General features: G+C 40.2%; 1 long non-coding RNA gene across 1 annotated transcript in view; it reads left to right on the top strand.

Annotated features, from left to right (window-relative positions):
- Positions 1-7,056, top strand: part of LOC308066562 — a 57,570-nt gene that overhangs the window by 29,835 nt on the left and 20,679 nt on the right. The window lies entirely within an intron of this gene.

Raw genomic sequence — 7,056 nt, 5'->3', positions numbered from 1 at the left:
GTAGGAGGAGCTGAGAGCAGACATATTATTGCAGAGGGACTAGCAGTTTTCTCTGAGGCTGAAGGTGAAACACCTGCAAGTGGGTCAAATTATTTATTTTATTTCTTTTGCAAATGAGCATAGCTGACAATCAATAATTAACGCAGACATACAAAAAGAAAGGATTTGTTGGCACATTTTCGTATTTACTTTTTATGATTTTAAATTATTTATGCAGCAGTGGCACAGCATATCAGCAGAGTTGCTATTTTGTAAAGAGGGATAGCTCTTCACTGTTGTACAGCATTTGTAATAAAAGACCTGTTAGTTTTGCTCTCTGCTGGCACTCTGCCAGCTCGAATACGGTCACAATGCCCTGGAAACTGTTTTCTTCTACGCCCAGCTCCTTTGATAGCAGGAAGACACAGTGACACAGAGCTGTTCTACTCTGAGTGCCTCTGATAAATCCAAACTGTCGGATGCTGCTGGTCAAAGGTAAATGGGACATCAAGGAAAAAAAAAAAAAGAAACACTGGGGAAAAAAAGAAGCACTGACCTTTTCTGCAGTGGTCTCTCAGTAGTCAGTGTTTCATACTAGTTTAGCTGTTCACATAGCACCAAACAGAAAAAAAACGCTGTTCTGCATAAAGCATGGCCTCTTTTGATTATTCTTTTGTGTGTAATTATTGCCATGGCTTTTGAAGGTGGGTAAAGTCTAGCACGAAGATATGTGTATAAAAAAAGACGATCATTTTAAGCAAGATTTAAAATTAATAGAGGAAACAATGCAGTTTACAAAGGAACCCTGATCCATTGAGAATGATATATGTGAGGATGTGGAAAACAAAACCTGGGCCAAAGGATGCCCTTCAACCTCAAAATATAAAGCAGTGACATGAAAACTCTGACAAGAAACCCAAGGAGGACATATTTGAGAAAAAAAAAAAAAGTATATAGAATTAAAAGATCCTACTGCTGGACTCACAAGATCAGAAATCAAACTGAGTCTGGGAGTTACCGGCAATTTGAGGAGTAGGCAGAGGGTTGGTGCAAATGCAGAGCCAGAGAAAAATCTGCACAAAGCAATACTGATTTCTTTGCTGACATCTGTGGCATTTTTAAATCAGAGTACTATATACAACAGTTTCTCCCACAGAAGCAGAACTTTGACTCACTATAAAAAGTGAGAAACTCTGTGAAGTCTCAGAAAAGGAGGCATCCTTCTATAATGTCCCCATCTGCCAAACCTCATGTGTCATTGCTGTTTTCCATAGGTTGTGGGTTTTTTGGTTTTTTTTTTTTTTTTTTTTTTTTTTTTTTTTTTTTTTTTTTTTCCAGTGGTTTAAATACAAGTCTCTTACTATTTTAAAAGATATAGGCTTATCCATAAGACCTGATTGGGTAGAATGGCCTTTATAGTCCAGTTAACAGAGGACTATAGAGGCAAGAAAAAAGCAGACTAGGTAACAACAGTGGATAGTGGGCAAGAATCAGTTATTCATTCAGAAACATCTAGAGCTAGTCAGATGATCTATCTGCATAACAAAGCTGATGATTTGTCCTGTTTTGTTGAATGCATGATTCATGATTATATGATTACTCATGAGGCTCATGAGAACATGATTTGATCCAATCCAAAAACAATCTAAAGAGGAATAGCTGAAACATTTGGACCCTGATTCAAGCATACATGAATGTTTTAAAATATGAATAGTCTTATTCAGGGAACTTCATTAATCCTGGTCTTAAAGTTAGGCATGTTTAAGTACATTGCTGGACAAGAGAGATAAGACACTTGAACTAGGATGTGTGATAATAAAGCAAATTAGTGCAGATCTACACAAGAGGGCAGTGGCTTGGTCGTGTAAAAATGCATCAGTTCACTGTGAACATATACCGCCAGTCAGGCTGGACATACTGCCTGGGCAACTGGGAGACCCACTGGTCTGGGGTAGCCAGCCATCCAGTCAGCCTAAGTGTCCCAGCATAAACTTCTGTATGCTGTAGAAAAAGGAACATGCAAACAAATATGGTATAGCTGTTGAAACGGCTTCCATGTATTGAGTGATGGAATGAAGAAGGAGGAAGCTGTTGAATTGCAGATGCAGTGCTGTGGTACAGCCTGATGTTGCTAAATGGAAGATTTCACTGGCCAGCCCTCTTCTGACATGGGCAGATCTGACTACCAGATGGTATGTGTTCACAGAACTGTCAGTTCTTAAGAACTGTCAGTGCCCTGTACTGGGTTTACATGGCAAGGCTTTGGGAGCAGAGTAGCTGCAGAGGTGGCTTCTGTCAGAAGACACTAGGAGCTGTGCCTGTGTCAGAGACAGTTCCAGCCAGTTCCAAGACAGACCAGCTGCTTACCAAAACTGAGCCTATCAGTGATGCTGGTCGCTCCTCTGTGATAAGGTATTTTTTAAAAACTAAAAAAACCCTGTGCAACAGCTGTAAGAGAAAAGTGAGAAAATGAGAGAGAGAGAACTATGTAGACACCAAGGTCAGAGAAGAAGGAGGGTAGAGGATGTGCTCCAGGCCCTAGAACAGATATTCCCTTTCAGCCCATGGAGAAGACCATGGTGACCCAGGTTGACCCCCTGCAGTCCACAGAGGACCACATCAAAGCAGATATCCACACTGCAGCTCAAGGGAGACCTCATGCCAGAGCAGATGCCCTGAAGGAAGCTGCAGCCTGTGGAAAGTCCGTACTAGAGCAGGTTTTCCAACAGGAACTGTGGCCTGTGGGTGACCCATGCTGGAGCAGTCTGTTCCTGATGAACTTTACCCCACAGAGAGGACCCATGCTCAAGCAGATCTTGAAGAACTGCAGCCTGTGGGAAGGACCCACGTTAAAACAGTTCAGGAAGGACTGTATCCCATGGGAGGGACCCCACGATGGAGCAGAGGAAAAGCCTGAGGAGGAAGGAGTGGCAAAGATGAAGTGTTATGAACAGACCACAATCCCCATTCTTCATCCCCCTGCACTGCTCAAGGGAAAGGAGGTGGAAGAGACAGGAATGAATATAAGCCTGGGTAAAAAGCAGGGCGAGGGGAGGGTGGCTTTTGAGGTTTGGGGGTTTTATTTCATCACTGCCCTACTCTGTCATTAATGGACAATAAAATTAAATTAATTTTCCCCAATTAAATTTTGTTTCGCCTGTGACAGAAATTGGTGAATGATCTCCCTGTCCTTATCTTGACCCACCAGCTTTTCAATCATATTTTCTCCCTCTGTCCTGCTAAGCAGAGGGAATGAGAGAGCAGCTTCGTGGACATCATGCAGCCAGCAAATTTCAACTCATCACAACCCCTATGCAGTCCGTAGTTCCAACAGCATTACCATCGTACACAAAATGTTTCCCCTAGACTAAACAAACTGCAAGTCTGATCTTGTTTGCCATTTAGAGTTGGATACTGACAGTCTGGTTTCGCTTTACCACTTCCTTTGAAATGTTTATTTTGTTATTCAAACCTAAACTAGTAAACAGATTATGAAAATGTTTTTTTTAGGTTTCAAATGCTTCACACAATCTTACATAGGCAAGATTATTTTCAACTTCTTCCATTCACTTGTCTGACACAGCTGTTGTTTGAAACTTGTGTTTCCTACCACATAGTACTCTCCAATAACTTCAATGGAAAGATTAATTTCTGAATTCTGCTTGGTGATGGAACCTTTATAACAGAGTTCAAGAAGAATTTTGCTACAAGGCAAATAAAGACCACAGTCTAAAATTACCCAAAATTACTGGATCAGAGAAGAAATGACTCAAAGAACAATTTCACAGAATCACAGTAGAACTGTTGACCTTGGTAGGAACCTCTGGAGGTCTGTAGTCTAACCACCATGCTCAAAGCAGAAGCCACTACAACACATTGCTGAGAACAATGTCCAGTCTGGTCTTGACCATCCCCAGGAATAGACACTCCATAAACTCTGGGTAAACTGGTCCAGTGTTTGATCACCTTCACACCAAAAAGTTTTTTCTTCTGTTTAAATGGAATTTCTGTATTCCAGCTAGCATTCATTGCCTCTTGCCTTGTCAGCAGGCACTAGTGAAAAGAGCCTGGCTCTATCTTTACTGTCCCACCAAAACACTTATTTATACACACTGATGAGATCCTCCTCTGAGCTTTCTTCTTCTGAGTCTTCTCTAGGCAAAACAGTTTCAGCTCTCACACTTTCTGCATGGGAGAGATCTTCCAGTCCCATAATCATCTTAGTGGCTGTTTTCTGGTCTGTCTCCAGTTGCTCCCTATGTCTCTTCCACTGGAAAGCCCAGAACTGAACACAATACTCCAGATATGTCTCACCAACGCTGAGTAGAGGGTAAGGATAACTTCCCTTGACCTGATGGCAACAATCCTCCTAATGCAGCACAGGATCCCATTAGCCTTCCTTATAGCAAGGGCACATTGACAGCTTATGGTCGACTTGCTGTCCACCAGAACTCCCAGTCCTTTTCTGCCAACCCAGTTAGTCCCCACCCTGTACCAGTTTGTGGTGTTGTTCCTCCCCAGGTGCTGGACTTGACATTTCCCTTTGTTGAAATTCATGGGATTTCTGTTGGCCCATTTTGCCAGCCCTTAAAGGACCCTCTGAATGGCAGCACAGCCCTATGGTGTACCAACCATTCCTCACAGGTTTGTATCATCTGCAGACTTCCTGAGGGTGCTTTCTGCCTCCTTATCAAGGTCATCAATGAAGATGTTAATCATTACCAATATCATCATTGATTCCAGGGGTATGCCATTGTAATGGGTCTCCAACTGGACTTTGTGCCTCGTATCACAACTCTTTGGGCCTGGCAATTCAACCAGTTTTCAATCTGCCTCACTGTTCATTTATATGTTTGTCAATGGGGATGTTATGGGAGACAGTGCAATGTAGCAGATGCAATTAGCAAGTATGAATATCCATCATGAAGTTACTGCTACTGCCCACAACTAAAAGTAAGTCTAGTTTATGGCTTTTCTGACAACAGTCTTACTTTTGAGTTAGGGAAGATATCTTGGGACAGCTATAATAAATGAACTGCAATTTATTTACTACACAGTAAATCTAAATTTTCTGCTTTTACAGGAGGGCAGATAAATTAACTTGGGCCTGCTAATTTGTGAGTGTGCACACAACTGATCGCAAGATAGGAGTTTACTCATATATAAAAAGGTCTGTGAAAACTAAACCGACACATCTGACACTTCCTTTTAAAAGAATTTTAATGCAAATGAAATGTAACAAAAATGTAAAGCAGCCACAAAGTAGCACAACAAATGGAAAGAGTCTAGAAAGCTAGAAACAGAATTAGGTAGATTGAACTCTCCTGGTGCATTGGAAGATATGTTTTTTTCTTATGAAAGTGTATCAGTCTTTATTGTTATTAAAACATGATCCCTTTCACATCATGCGGCCATTTTTTTCTTTCCAAAGTGTTACTCTTTCTTTACAGGTGTGGTAATTCCCTTGGAGAATGTTTTTTTATGATTCATTTGTTACTAATTCTCTCTTTGCCTCTCTTACATCACTATTAACAAATGCAACAACATCTTTCTGGTGTTTCTTTATGCCTTCTGCTTCTTCTTTGCATGGGAGATACGTGGTCTTCTTTTGGGTATAGAATCATTTAGATTGGAAAAGACCTTTGAGATCATCAAATCCAGCTGTTAACCCAGGACTGCCAAGTCCATCACTAAGCACTGCATCTAAGTATTTTTTAAAGACCTCCAGGGATGGTGATGCCACCACTTCCCTGGGCAGCCTGTTCCAATGCTTGACCAACCTGTCAGTGAAGCATTTTTTCCTAATATCCAATGTAAACCTCCCCTAGTGTAACTGGAGGCCATTTCCTTTTTTCCTATTGCTTATTACTTGGGAGAAGAGACCTACCCCACCTGCCTACAACCTCCTTTCAGGCAGTTGTAGAGAGCAACAAGATCCCCCCTGAGCCTCCTGCTCTCTAGACTAATATGTGATTTTGAATATGAAACCTGTATTTTCTCCTGCTTGTGCTGAACATTCTTCACCTGTTGTATCATCTGCTTTACTATCACCTAGCTCTATATTGTCACATATAATTCTGTGTTAATTACATTTACTGTGGAAAAAAAAATACTATATAATGACAATAGTTGCATCCTTCCTTGAAAAATAACCACCCCATTAATTACAATTTTGTATGTAATAAAACATTAGACTATGAAACTATAATGAATGGTACACAGAGCAACAGCAGAAGTAGGGATCTTTGAACCCTTAAGGATAATCAGATTCTTTGCCATTTGTAGGGGTGTTTCCACAGACCCTTTGACAATGCTTTATAATGGCACATCATGGCACTTATGAACTGATATATCAAGGAGATTTACTGAAACAAATGGCTCATGAATTGTGGATCATCAGATGAAATCCCACAGCACTCAAACTGTGATTTACACTGCATCGTTAAATTGCAAGTTCATGCCTTTCATAACATCTTGTAACAGCTCAATTATTAAAAATATCTCTATGGATGGAAGAGGATCTTTTTAAAATAAGAGACCTCCGTATTTCCATTTCTGTACATATGTCATACTTCACTTATTCTTGTCCAGAATAAAACATTTTGGCCACTGCATGTACAATCTTCAGGGCTCAAATACCCATCAGTGGGTATATTTAAATGTATTTAAAAAAAAAAAAAAAAAAAAAAAAAAAAAAAAAAAAAGTATAACTTCATAGACATAAAGTAAAACTGACAGAATTTCATTTTCCATGTGGATCTTCATCTCCTCTAGAAACTCAGAACATTTAAGGGTTTGTGGGGAGATGGAAGGGTTTCCTTTCTGGGGTAGGGGTGTGTGTTAAAATATAATTTTGGCAAACTTATTTGAAAATTTGCAAAATTACTTGAAAAACTCACAGTCTTAAGTTCTTTGTTTATCAACTAGAAACCTGTCTTACTTTGCTCATGCACTCAAATTCTGACAGGTAGGAAACATCTTAGAAATTAAAGGATAGTTTAAGTCTTTGAACTGTCCTTAACCTCTCAGCTGATGATGTAACAGAAGTGTCAATTAGTGCCAAACACAGTGATACTT

This window comes from Falco punctatus, assembly GCF_963210335.1.
Source record: "Falco punctatus genome assembly, chromosome: 6".
In the NCBI taxonomy this organism is placed as follows: domain Eukaryota; kingdom Metazoa; phylum Chordata; class Aves; order Falconiformes; family Falconidae; genus Falco; species Falco punctatus.
The sequence above is the reverse complement of the archived record's forward strand: the minus strand, read 5'-3'. Positions and strand labels throughout refer to the sequence as shown.